Source organism: Heptranchias perlo, chromosome 8, assembly GCF_035084215.1.
Source record: "Heptranchias perlo isolate sHepPer1 chromosome 8, sHepPer1.hap1, whole genome shotgun sequence".
Taxonomy (NCBI): domain Eukaryota; kingdom Metazoa; phylum Chordata; class Chondrichthyes; order Hexanchiformes; family Hexanchidae; genus Heptranchias; species Heptranchias perlo.
In genome coordinates this window covers 68300754-68315175 of record NC_090332.1, presented here as the reverse complement: position 1 = coordinate 68315175, position 14422 = coordinate 68300754, and the positions used below count along the sequence as shown (strand labels likewise).

The window sequence follows — 14422 nt, the reverse complement described above, 5'->3', positions numbered from 1 at the left end:
ATCTGGGACCTTAGTGAACGATGGGACCAACAGTGGATCTCCTTAACCAATGATATTTGAGGATTGGGAAAGAAACAGAGGAACGACGGAGAAGGAGGGTGAATTGGAGTCAAATCAGGTATGGAAAGAAAAATAAATAGAGGGAAAGAAAGATTGGATGAAGAGAGAGAAAAAAGAGACAGAAAGGAAATGTAAGAAAAAAATTAATAAGTTGAAAAATTTTAAATCTCTAAGAATTTACTACATGCAGGAATGAGACTCAATAGTTTAAATTGTTCCCTTTCTGGGGCAGAGAGGTTGATTGGTATTGTATTAACAATTATCACGTCGTTAAAAGGATACTTAAGCTCTTAATCACTAACCCTAACTTTCTGCAGCAAGTTTAATGGGCAATTAATGTGCAAATCCAGCAAGTTCTTAAAAATAACGGGGAGGCTAAGTGCGAGATGCTGTGTGCGCAAAGCAAACGGTGGAGGGGCGTAAATCGACCAGCAAGTTCTGGAGATTCACAACTCACGCCGTATCTCTTAATCCCCTGAACTTGCTGCCCGATTTGAGCATTAATAACAGCGTGCGTTGCTAACATGACGTTTTTCCAGCAAGATTCGGCCCACTGTCATTGTGCAAACCTGATTACTTGCTGCAGTTTCTGGATTTGAAAATTGCTCACTGCACAGGAATTGAACAATGACACACCCAGATGGGTCAGCTTGGCTCAGATGGGAGCACTCTTGCCTCTAAAACAGAAGTTTGAGGATTCAAGCCCTACTCCAAGACTTGATCATGTGATCCCAGCTGACAATCCAGTGTAGAAATGAGTGAATGCTGCTCTGTGGGAGTTTTTTCCTTTGGTTGAGACATTAACCCAAATCTTCTGGCCTGGATTGGGCCCCGAGCTCACTTAGTGTGGGGCATAATTTCCATTGCAGCTTTTAAAAAATATCATCAGCCTTTTGAAGAATGCTTTCTTTGGCTAAGAAAAATTCGAATAAGCCTACAATTTTCTGCCAAACTTATGGAGCAGCGTTTAAGACGGAAATGAGGAAGAACTTCTTCTTCCAAAGGGTCATGAATCTTTGGAATTCTTTACCCCAAAAAGCTGTGGAGGCTGAGTCATTGAATACATTCAAGGCTGAGTTAGACAAATTTTTGATCAGCAAGGGAGTCGAAGGATATGGGTAAAAGGCGGAAAAGTGGAGTTGAGGTAAAAATTAGATCAGCCATGATCTCATTAAATGGCGGAGCAGGCTCGAGGGGCCGAATGGCCTACTCCTGCTCCTATCTCTTATGGTCTTATGGACAACCATAATGTTCCTATTTCATAGATGCTGTATTGGCAAGAGAATGAAAGGAGAATAGCCATTTTATTGCACTCCAGATCCAGCCTGAGCTTCTAGTGAAATGGAAGAAATATAACTTCACAGTGCCCTTCATCACAAAAGGCCTTTTGCCCAGTTACTCCAGGATTTCTGCTGAAGTTACAGCGAGAGATCGGGAAGAATTTTATCCTTTTGCTCTCACACCAGAAAGAACCGTCCCCATATCTCATCTGTGAGCCTCCTATCACCATTCTCTCTCTCTCTCTTCACTTTTATTCTCCTAGGCTGCACTGTTTCTTCATCAATTTCTCCCTTCTATACTTCAGCAATAACTCCAGTGTTACCTGGTATCTGGAGGCTGCTCAACACTTCTGTTCCCTGCGTTACTCCACAAATGAGTGTCTCTTGGGCAGACTTTCACAGTATTTTCAGTGAGGCTTTTTCTGTAGAAAAAATGGCTCCCAGATATCCCGCCTGTCCTTCATCTGCCTGTGCTGATACTGCCTCCCTGGCCTGCAACAGTATCATTGTAGTAGACTAAAATCATTAGGGTAGAATTTCCGTGGCGGGGGAGCAGGCGGACCCTGTTTATGCCATTTCTCCGGGATTTCTGCCGAACTTCTGGTGGGAGCTTGGGAGGACTCCAGGACTAATCAGGCAGTTAAATTAAAATCAAATTTAAATATCTTCTGAGAATCGAAACTAACATGAGCCTCACCTGTCGAGGGAATATGTTGGAAACTGTGACTATGTGATTTTTCCAATCACGGTCAGAAAGCAGTTGGGCAAGGCACCTTATCAAAGACATGGAGGTGGTGAGGGAGGGGGAGATTTTCACCGGCTCCACCGGTTGGTAATGGGGCATTAGCGCCCTGCAAATTGCAGGGAAAAACCTACCCTACCACCCCATCCCACTCCAGCTGACACCTTCCTATAATGGGCCTACCGCTGAGAGGCCAGAGTGCCCACCGATTTCAGGTGGTAGGCCCTTTAAATATGCAAATAGGGGTTCTGTGACATACATTGGACCCAACCACCATTTTGGGAGACAGCTGGGCCCAGCGTGCTTGGCGATATGGCTGAAGAGGACCAGCAGTGCTAAGTTTCAAGTTATTTGCATGGGGCCAGAAGGAGCACAGACAAAATAGAGCAGATTTTCCTGTCTGAGTGCATTACCCAGGGGAACGCCAGCCTGATACCAGGATACCAGGTGCAAATTTGAGGGTAACCACAGTCCTCTTAGGCCTGTAGTTCATTATGGGGCCTCCATGATTGGGCCTTCTGGCTGCTGATTTAGAAGGAAAGAAAGAGCTTGCATTTAAATAGAGCCGTTCATGTCCTCAGGACATCTCAAACTAATTCAAGGTCTGTGAAGTACTTTTGAAGTGTAGTCACTGTTGTAATGTAGTCAACAGGCCCCAATTGACTCAAAATATCCTTGGGAAGGGGGTCTTAAAATATATTATGTAAATTTGCCTGCCTTCTGTAGCTGCCACAAGACCCCTGCAGGCTCTCTGGTTAGTGGGGGCCCAGGGCTGTCCAGAGCGGCAAGTTTCATTGGGACGCCCCTGTGCTAGGACACCCATTGTGCGTAGCCACAGGATAATGAGGCTGGAGGCCAGAAACGCCCCCTCCCACCTCATCATAATACCAGCACTGCTCCTACTACTAGGCCCAGGTCCAGTTGCACCACAAGGGAAAGTCCAAGGTAATCCCAGCAGAATGCAATGGGGATGAAGACCTGACGTAAAAGACTCCACTCCTCTTTTCCTTGGGCCTGTGCCCGAGGAATGTTGAATCCTCAGGTGCAGATCAGGGTAAAACATTCTTTAGTAAGATGAAGACTTGAGTTCCAGACTGTCACTGACTGGCTGGCTGGATTGTTCTCTGCTATACCGCCTGAAATCGGGTGGTTATAATGGCAATGGAGCAGAGAAAATGGGGTGGAGAAGCCTACTGCCAGATGCCCGCCCTTAACTAGCAGGTGGAAATTATACTTACCTCATCCCCCCAACCCCTACCAGTGCTATCAGCTACCCGAGCTTTGAATGAGCCACTGCATTTACATGGGGGTCGGAGCTAGGGAAATTGGCCGAATTCCCCACTATCCCAACACGTGAAAACCCCTTCTCTTACCAACCCCCGAAAGTACGCATGGTACCAGTCTCTGGGCCAGTGCTTGCTTTAGTCAGATCGAGTGATGCATCTTCAGGAAGGCTGCCCTCCTCTTCCTGCACTGGCACAGAGGCCTTGACATTTTCAGTGCCTGAGATGAAAAAGTGGAACAAGGTTTATTTTTTATTGTGAAGGGAGAGCAGAGAGAGATGATGAAAGCAGCTGCAATTTGTCATGCAGAATGGGTAGGATGAGATAGAATGAGAAGGGTAAAAGAGGGTAGGGTGTGATGAAACTGTACGCAACATCACCAGCATTGCCACTTGCCACAGCCATGAGTCGCTCCCTGCCCGTTATATCCAGCACATCCTCCTTAAGTGGGGAGAGGATGTGCAGACGACCTCTGGCTTCTCTGGCCTCTGCTTGCTGCCTCATGTTGGGTGTGACCTTCTCCTCAAGATAGGAGGCAGGATATTAGTGACAGCCTTGTGAGCTGTTTTGAGAATGTACCTGTCATGGTCAAATAGTGCAGATGTGTGCAAGATGTGAGAGTAGGAGGTGCAGAGTGTGTGAGGAGGAGGTGGAATGAGGTGTGGTGCAGTGATTGTAGAAGAGTGAAGAGACGCAGAGGGGAGTATTGTGAATAGTGAGACTGCAGGTGGTGCAGCTGTGAAGAGAGAGTAATTGAGGTGAGAAGTAGGATTCTTAACTTGACAACTGTGGAGAGGTCATTAAACTTTTTCTGGTATTGCAGCCATGTCCTGGACCTAAGCTCCTGGGATTAACCTCCTCAGCGACCTCTTCCCACTGGCGGCGGAGGTGTTGCCTGAGGGCTTTCCGCTCCCCCCCCACCGGAGGAACAGCATCTCCCTCCTCCTGTCCACCAACGCTGCATTGGAGAACCTGGGTGCCTTCTCTGGACCTCTTGAGGCTATCTTGCATCTTTCAACATTTCATGCTGCCTGCAGCCACAGTGTGCCTCCCGTTTAAGAGATGCTGACTGTCTTTAAGTGGAGTCAGAGATGCCTGATTTCTCGCCCCCCCCCACCTGACACATGATAATGAGGTCCTAGCATGAATTTCACGTGGTCCCTGACCCCTGTGTGCCTGTTTTCAGGTGTGATTGAATTTCTAGGCCCAACTGTTTAAAGCTGCCCTTAAACATCGAGGACATGCTGGTCTTCCAGTGCAAGGAGCTGTCATCGACCGAGTGCTGCAGACTGGCACATTCCAAGGTCCAGGACTACGTGCTCAGAGATGCACTGAGGACGGGTGCGGCCGCCGCAAAGGCTCTGTGGGGAATGGCAACCGTTTAGAACCTTCCCGCCATTGTATTCCAAAGGGCTGCAATCAGGAAAAAACCCCCTCGGGCAGAATGTAAAATTCAAATTGATGTAATGTAATGTACCTGTTATGAATCTGTCATGTACCTGTAATGAATCTGTAATCAATAATCTGTAGTGACTGTAATGCAACGAGGCACCCTAGAGTGTCATGAACTGTAATTATGTACAATGTGTTCACTGAACTGTACTTGATGTAACCTGCAAATTGTATAATCTCTATTGTGTATGTTTGGAATGTGATATGACAACTGTATTGTATGTATAGTGCAAATTCTATGAATAAAGTATATTTTATGAAAAAAAAGAGGACATACCCCACTCCTTATCCCACAAGGCAAACCTAGTTTGGTCTCTTTTAAAATCAGAGGAGAAGTATTAAATTTATCAACAGCATAACTTTCACAGGTCAGAAGAATGGGAACAGGATTATCTCAGTGAGCAAAGTGTTAATATTATATAGGGTGGCCTTCTCCTTTAAGAGCACAGGATAGGTTTCCTTCTCGATGTTTACTTTAGTGCCGCTGGTTGGTTGAATGGTTAACTTTTGCCACTTTACTTCCTCTGTGATAGGCAAGAGCGGAATGTCTTAAATATATGCCAGAGAGAGAGAGAGAGAGACAGGAAATCAGTCACAGAACAGAAGTAACGTGGAAAAAGCTTTTAGCCACTGCACTGGCAGGTAAGGAATCGGTAGCTGATTTTGTGGAGTCTTTAATAAATCTAACAGAGTTGTGGGCAGGCTTTATATCATGTTTTTTTACTCTGATGCCTCATGGATCCACAAGGGCAGTACGATATCAACATGATCAGTTTATTGAGCTCTTAACTTTTCTTTTCCAGTGAAGGGTGTTCTGTTTTACATTACGCTCCACCCTTTTACAAAAATAACCCATGGGGTGGATTTAAATCCTGCAAAGTTCTAGAGTTTATATTTATGGGATGGTGATATTTGTGTGTTTGCAGAAGGTTGGCCATTTCTCATTCCCTTTGAGTTAACTATTTTAAAACTGTGTTCAATCCCAGCAACAGTAACATTGCTCCTATGTTCCAAAAATCTGGAACTTGAGAAATGTCCTGCACCTCCTTTCATTCTACTTCACAATAGTGATCAGTAGAAAGGTACAGAAATATTCTTTTTTGCAGGTGTGATGATAAAAGTAGAACTGCACCTATTTGGAAAGCTGAAGAGATCGTTCAGTTCTCAGATGGGTGAGCAGCAAGTTCTGGTGTCTGAGACTCTAACTGCATTTGTAAGCTATTGAGTTGCCATGAGTCTATATTGACAGTTGGGATTATATGGATGTACAAGTATCTGAGCTGAGGGATTTTGGTGCAAGATACATGGTAGCAAAATAATTTTAGAAAATTATGGTAGGTTCTTATTTCACAATGATCTAAAATTGAAGAGTTGCTTGACTAATAACATGCTGTGTACCAGCACCTCATGGAGTATAAGGTTTGTGGGAACACCTATCTGTGATAGCACAGGAGAATAACAGATAGATAGAAGAATGTACAGTTTCTGTGAAGAGGTAGAGATTAGGTTCAGGTTCATCTGATTAAAGTAGTATGTGTCTGTAAAGTAGGTTGTTTATCTGCAGATCTGATGGTTGGTTATATTTATATAAGGTTTTCAATGTGTTTGTACATGATTCATAGAATTGCACTGATGTTCAAATTAGGTACATTTTATTTGAATGCCACAAGATTATGGGTTAGGTTTTCCTCCTTTTTACCGACTGTTTTTAGACAGTATTGGGGTGGACGGGGGAGGTAAATTGGCTGGGAAACTGTTCCAGTTCCCTGTGGTTTCCAGGCCATTCTGGGATTTTCCTCCAGAGTGATGGTGGGAGGAGGGGCAGTGAATACAGCTACTCATATTTGGGTGGGTGTATTGGCACGGCATACAAATGAAGGGAATACGTCATCTGATGTATTAATCTTTATTTACACCTTAACCATGGTGGATGATAGGCATTTTGGGGTCCAGTGCTGCTAAAAAGGCAGAGGTGGGAGGGGGTTAACATTTTAAATGGACTGCTAGCCAAATGCAGGGTGACTGATTGCAGTTGGCAAGCAAGCCAAGTTGAAAACATTCACAAAATCTTTGGCCATCAAGAGAAACTTTTTTACCCAGAGCGTGGTGAGAATGTGGAACTTGCTATCACATGGAGTAGTTAAGGCGAATAGCATAGATGCATATAAGGGGAAACTGGATAAGCACATGAGGGAGAAACGAATAGAAGGATATGCTGATAGGGTTAGATGACGTAGGGTGGGAGGAGGCTCGTGTGGAGCACAAACACCGGCATAGATCAGCTGGGCCCAATAGCCTGTTTCTGTGCTGTAAATGCTACGTAACTCTATGAAATACCAGGAGTCCATGCATTGTAGCCGAATCAAGTAATGGCACAGGCATATTTGTTCAATACTGAGTGAGTAAAATATGAATTGGTTTGGCAAACAAGAAAAATTGCACCAAAATGTGCAGAAGGGGAAACTGAGATGAGTTTGTTCAGACTACGAAGAAAGCGATTTTAGAATGGGGAATGGAAAGGAAATGGATGGAGTAAAATAAGATAATTAAAATAAAGGTATCAGAATTACAGAAGCTTAAAATATTATTTAAATACAGAGCTGAGGACATTGGAAAAATGCTAAAGGTGCCATTTATTATTTATGCACAAATTGCAAACCTGTTTACACATATGGAGCTGTGTTCATTTTTCAGAGAATGACGTGCATTAAATGCATTTTATTTTACCTAACTGAACAGGTATCACACCTAGTGAGGCTGGCTTGTAAATGGGAGGTGCTGAGGGAATGAAAACTTGTGCCTGTGTATAGTGGATCAAGGAATTTGACCTAGAGTTTAAGAAAGAGTCATATTCTCTGCAGACCCACCACCCTTCCCTTCCGTGGCAAGTTCCTGACTTCAGTGAAGCTTTGTATACTTAACCAGGATACTTACCAGTCTCTCTTACACACCTCCCAGTTAGGGCTGACAACCCTGGAGGTTTCATCACATAATCTCCCGCCTCCAAACACCCCGCCCAGTCAAACAGCCTTTTTTCCCCATCTCCAATATTTTTATAACCAATAAACGAAAGTGTTCAAAGAAAATAGAAAAAAAAAACTTGTTTTTGTGCCCCTTACGATTTTTCTCCTGGTTTAATCACAGCAGTGTCCAGGAGATTAATCTTTAATTCCTGGAGACTCCAGGACAATCCTGGAGGGCTGGCAACCCCGACTCCCAGTAGCCAGTTACAGAATAAGACTACAAGATTCTTGGAGAGTAGGTTACCTGCTTGAACTGTTGTTCAAGTAATGGTACATGGCAGAGATGATCTTGTAAGAGTATGCAAGTTTAACACATAAAGGGGAGAGGGATGAATTATGAGGGAAATACAATTGTAAACAATTTTACAACACCAAGTTATAGTCCAACAAATTTACTTTAAATTCCACAAGCTTTCGGAGGCTTCCTCCTTCCTCAGGTGAACGGTGTGGAAATGAAATTTTCGAATCCTTCGCATTTGAAAATCACAGAACAATGCCTGGTGATTACTGCCCGTTGCCAAGGCAATCACAGTGAGCAGACAGAAAGGTGTCACCTAAAAGGCTACCGAATATACAAACCCCCCAAAAAAAAGAGAGAGAGAGAGAGAAGGAAGACAGTCAATGACCCGTTATATTAAAAACAGATAACATTTGTTCGCTGGTGGGGTTACGTGTAGTGTGACATGAACCCAAGATCCCGGTTGAGGCCGTCCTCATGGGTGCGGAACTTGGCTATCAATTTCTGCTCGACGATTTTGCGTTGTCGTGTGTCTCGAAGGCCGCCTTGGAGTATGCTTACCCGAAGGTCGGTGGCTGAATGTCCATGACTGCTGAAGTGTTCCCCAACAGGGAGAGAACCCTCCTGTTTGGCGATTGTTGCGCGGTGTCCGTTCATCCGTTGTCGCAGCGTCTGCATGGTCTCGCCAATGTACCATGCTCTGGGGCATCCTTTCCTGCAACGTATGAGGTAGACAACGTTGGCCGAGTCACAGGAGTATGAACCGTGCACCTGGTGGGTGGTGTCCTCTCGTGTGATGGTGGTATCTGTGTCGATGATCTGGCATGTCTTGCAGAGGTTACCGTGGCAGGGTTGTGTGGTGTCGTGGACGCTGTTCTCCTGAAAGCTGGGTAATTTGCTGCGAACGATGGTTTGTTTGAGGTTGGGTGGCTGTTTAAAGGCGAGTAGTGGAGGTGTGGGGATGGCCATAGTGAGGTGTTCATCATCATTGATGACATGTTGAAGGCTGCGGAGAACACGGCGTAGTTTCTCCGCTCCGGGGAAGTACTGGACGACGAAGGGTACTCTGTTGGTTGCGTCCCGTGTTAGTCTTCTGAGGAGGTCTACGCGATTTTTCGCTGTGGCCCGTCGGAACTGTCGATCGATGAGTCGAGCATCATATCCCGTTCTTACTAGGGCGTCTTTCAGCGTCTGTAGGTGTCCATCGCGTTCCTCCTCGTCTGAGCAGACCCTGTGTATTCGCAGGGCCTGTCCATAGGGGATGGCCTCTTTGACGTGGTTAGGGTGGAAGCTGGAAAAGTGGAGCATCGTGAGGTTGTCCGTGGGCTTGCAGTAGAGTGAGGTGCTGAGGTGCCCGTCTTTGATGGAGATTCGTGTGTCCAAGAAAGAAACTGATTCTGAGGAGTAGTCCATGGTGAGCTTGATGGTGGGATGGAACTTGTTGATGTTATCGTGTAGTCTCTTTAGTGATTCCTCACCGTGGGTCCATAGAAAGAAAATGTCGTCGATGTATCTGGTGTATAGTGTTGGTTGGAGGTCCTGTGCAGTGAAGAAGTCCTGCTCGAACTTGTGCATGAAAATGTTGGCATATTGGGGTGCGAATTTGGTCCCCATGGCTGTTCCGTGTGTTTGGGTAAAGAACTGGTTTTTGAAGGTGAAGACATTGTGATCCAGGATGAAGCGGATGAGTTGTAGGATGGCGTCTGGAGATTGGCTGTTGTTGGTGTTGAATATTGATGCTGTCGCAGCGATGCCGTCATCGTGGGGGATACTGGTGTAGAGTGCCGAGACGTCCATCGTGGTGAGAAGTGTTCCTGGTTCAACAGGTCCGTGGGTACTGAGTTTTTGTAGGAAGTCTGTAGTGTCGCGACAGAAGCTGGGGGTTCCCTGCACGATGGGTTTCAGGATGCCCTCGATGTATCCAGAGAGGTTCTCACACAGGGTTCCGTTGCCTGATACGATAGGACGTCCGGGTGTGTTGGCTTTGTGTATCTTTGGGAGGCAGTAGAAGTCTCCCACGCGGGGAGTACGTGGGATGAGAGTGCGTAGGATGTTTTGAAGGTCTGGATCGAAGGTCTTGATCAGTTTGTTGAGCTGATGGGTGTGTTCTTTGGTCGGGTCTGTGGGTAACCGTCTGTAGTGTTCCTGGTTGTCCAGTTGTCGGTATGCTTCTTTGCAATAGTCCGTTCTGTTCTGTATGACGATGGCTCCTCCTTTGTCCGCTGGTTTGATGATGGTGTTGCAGTTGGTCTTGAGAGCTTTGATGGCGTTGCGTTGTGCTCGGGTGACATTCTGGACTGTCTTCCGAGTGCGGCTGATGAATCTGGCATAGACGCATTTCCTGACAGCTTGAGCATACATGTCAAGCTGAGGGCAGCGACCCTCTGGAGGAGTCCAGTGAGACTCTTTCCTCTTCGGTTGCTGTACCGCGGATCCCTCTGTCTGCTGTTCCGGATCGTTGATTGTCTCATTGGATTCGCTGCTGAAATCTTGGGGTTTGTAGTAGAATTCCCGGAGCCTCATTCTCCTGATGAATTCCTCTGTGTCTGCCGCGAGACTAGTGGGGTCCATTTTGGTAGTGGGGCAGAAATTGAGCCCTCGGCTGAGAACTTCGATTTCGTCTGGTTGAAGGGTGTGGTCGGACAAATTGACGATAGACTTCCCTGTGGTTGCAACCGTGGTACCAGGGGAAGCTTGGTCGATGCTGGTGGTGATGCCGAGTTTCTCAAGCTTCCTGCTCTTGGTTTTCATGTGGGCAGCGTAGTTCCGTTGCCTCATCTGTTTGGCGGTATATCATAGCTGGTCTGCTGTGTCCTGAGTACAGGTTGAGAGTATGGACTCTATCTTAGTTTTGAGGTTGCGGCGTCTGCTGTAGAGTTGGTGTACGAGATGGTTGCGGAGTGTGTGAGAGGTACGACGGCAGAGTCTCTCAGCGTAATCCGAGTTGTATGTGGACTTGAGTGGGTTCGTGATCTGTAGTCCTTTCGGGATCTTGTCTGCTTTCTTGCAGCTCTGTAAAAACTTGATGTCTGTGTCTAAATGCGCGATCTTCTTTGATATCCTTTCCACTGTGAGCCGGCAGTTGGCACTCCGCAGCCTTCAACATGTCATCAATGATGACGAACACCTCGCTATGGCCATCCCCACACCTCCACTACTCGCCTTTAAACAGCCACCCAACCTCAAACAAACCATCGTTCGCAGCAAATTACCCAGCTTTCAGGAGAACAGCGTCCACGACACCACACAACCCTGCCACGGTAACCTCTGCAAGACATGCCAGATCATCGACACAGATACCACCATCACACGAGAGGACACCACCCACCAGGTGCACGGTTCATACTCCTGTGACTCGGCCAACGTTGTCTACCTCATACGTTGCAGGAAAGGATGCCCCAGAGCATGGTACATTGGCGAGACCATGCAGACGCTGCGACAACGGATGAACGGACACCGCGCAACAATCGCCAAACAGGAGGGTTCTCTCCCTGTCGGGGAACACTTCAGCAGTCATGGACATTCAGCCACCGACCTTCGGGTAAGCATACTCCAAGGCGGCCTTCGAGACACACGACAACGCAAAATCGTCGAGCAGAAATTGATAGCCAAGTTCCGCACCCATGAGGACGGCCTCAACCGGGATCTTGGGTTCATGTCACACTACACGTAACCCCACCAGCGAACAAATGTTATCTGTTTTTAATATAACGGGTCATTGACTGTCTCCCTTCTCTCTCTACTCTCTTTTTTTTTAGGGGTTTGTATATTCGGTGGCCTTTTAGGTGACACCTTTCTGTCTGCTCACTGTGATTGCCTTGGCAACGGGCAGTAATCACCAGGCATTGTTCTGTGATTTTCAAATGCGAAGGATTCGAAAATTTCATTTCCACACCGTTCACCTGAGGAAGGAGGAAGCCTCCGAAAGCTTGTGGAATTTAAAATAAATTTGTTGGACTATAACTTGGTGTTGTAAAATTGTTTACAATTGTCAACCCCAGTCCATCACCGGCATCTCCACATGAGGGAAACACAGGCAAAGAACAATAAGTTGCAGATCCTGTCAAGATTTTAGAGCTCGAGGGTGTGGATAATGATTTAAATTACTGAGAAAATCCTGTTGAGCAGTGAAAAAGGACAACAGATTAGAAAAGAAACAATGAAGGGAAGTACAAAGGAAAAGGGAGATTCAAATCTTTAAAGGAGAGAAAATATCAGATCTTTGAGATGAAAAGGAGGTGCCCAAGATCAAAAGCTCAGGAAAGTAGCTCGCTGTGGCCCTCAGTGAAAATAGAAGGCAAACAGAAAATAAGAATACGAGGAACAAAATTGTGGGACAGATTAAGGGAATAAAAGCAAATCTGAAGTAATCTCCTAAAAAACCATGGCCCATAATTTAAAAATAATTATAGGAAAGATTTAACAAAAAAAATGTTTAAACACCTGGAAACTGTTTGGCAAATGTTATATTTTGAGTAGGACACAGACTCGAAAAGCTGGGAAAACCTGATTAAAACATTCAGAAACTGAGACACTATGGGAGAAGAGTATCAGTAAGGTATAAACAAGATACAGAAGTTTTTATTTGCACTCTCCATACATCTTCCCTTGGACTTTAAATTATTTCACAATTTAGCAATTGGAAAAGCAATGCCATTAGGTGAGCAGCCACTCGGGAGGATGTGAAAGCTCTCTGGGTTGACGAATGCATGGATTTTTTTCCCCATGCTGGTGGGGAAGCTTCTGGAGTCGATTTTCACTCGATTCACCTGGCATTAACAGGCCGTCCCGTTAACACTGACGATGCAGCCAGCTCCACTTTGAAGAGGGCCTACTGCCGGGTGTCTAAAGCACTTGCCTGTTTCAGACGGTAGGCCCCTTTTAATATAGAAATTGGGGCTGGGAAAGACAGAGAGTGAACCTCTAATGGAGTGAAGCGCTAACAGAGTGAGAACTTTCTACTGGGAATTTGGTGATTGTGGGAATTAGGTGCTAAATAATTTAAACCAAAGAACTACAGACTAAGACTGAGTGGAGCATACAGGGAGCCGCACGAAGAATCAAAATAAGGCAAGGAGGAGCGCCAAGTGTAAGTCAGTACATATTTAGTTCATTTGATAGTGGTTTCAGTTTTTAGTGGTTATTGGAGATAAAAGGAGCTGGAGCAGAGACCCAAGAGCAGAAGGAGTGGGACCAGTGACCGAGAGCAGAGCAGGGATATAAAGGAGTGGGACCAGTGACTGTGAGTAGAGCAGGGATGTAAAGGAATGGGAACAGTGACCGAGAGCAGAGCAGGGATATAAAGGAGTGGAACCAGTGACCGAGAGCAGAGCGGGGATATAAAGGAATGGGACCAGTGACTGAGAGCAGAGCGGGGATATAAAGGATTGGGACCAGTGACTGAGAGCAGAGCGGGGATATAAAGGAGTGGGACCAGTGACTGAGAGCAGAGCGGGGATATAAAGGAGTGGGACCTGTGACCGAGAGCAGAGCGGGGATATAATGGAGTGGGACCAGTGACTGAGAGCAGAACGGGGATATAATGGAGTGGGTCCAGTGACCGAGAGCAGAGCAGGGATATAAAGGATTGGGGCCAGTGACTGAGAGCAAAGTGGGGATATAATGGAGTGGGTCCAGTGACTGAGAGCAGAGCGGGGATATAAAGGATTGGGACTAGTGACCGAGAGCAGAGCGGGGATATAAAGGATTGGGACCAGTGACTGAGAGCAAAGTGGGGATATAAGAACAGAAGAACATAAGAAATTGGAGCAGGAGTAGGCCAATCGGCCCCTTGAGCCTGCTCCGCCATTCAATAAGATCATGGCTGATCTGATCCTAACCTCAAATCTAAATTCATGTCCAATTTCCTGCCCGCTCCCCGTAACCCCTAATTCCCTTTACTTCTATGAAACTGTCTATTTCTGTTTTAAATTTATTTAATGATGTAGCTTCCACAGCTTCCTGGGGCAGCAAATTCCACAGACCTACTACCCTCTGAGTGAAGAAGTTTCTCCTCATCTCAGTTTTGAAAGAGCAGCCCCTTATTCTAAGATTATGCCCCTTAGTTCTAGTTTCACCCATCCTTGGGAACATCCTTACCGCATCCACCCGATCAAGCCCCTTCACAATCTTATATGTTTCAATAAGATCGCCTCTCATTCTTCTGAATTCCAATGAGTAGAGTCCCAATCTACTCAACCTCTCCTCATATGTCCACCCCCTCATCCCCAGGATTAACCGAGTGAACCTTCTTTGTACTGCCTCGAGAGCAAGTATGTCTTTTCTTAAGTATGGAGACCAAAACTGTATGCAGTATTCCAGGTGCGGTCTCACCAATACCTTAT

The 14422-nt window shown here is 45.9% G+C and overlaps 1 protein-coding gene across 1 annotated transcript in view; it reads left to right on the top strand.

The window, feature by feature from the left end:
• Positions 1–5370: 5370 nt before the first annotated feature.
• agpat4 (1-acylglycerol-3-phosphate O-acyltransferase 4 (lysophosphatidic acid acyltransferase, delta)) overlaps positions 5371–14422 on the top strand; it is a 204465-nt gene continuing 195413 nt past the window's right edge. The window contains exon 1 of the mRNA XM_067988359.1: positions 5371–5459. The gene's annotated coding sequence lies outside the window, so the exon portion shown is untranslated. The remainder of the gene's footprint in view (positions 5460–14422) is intronic.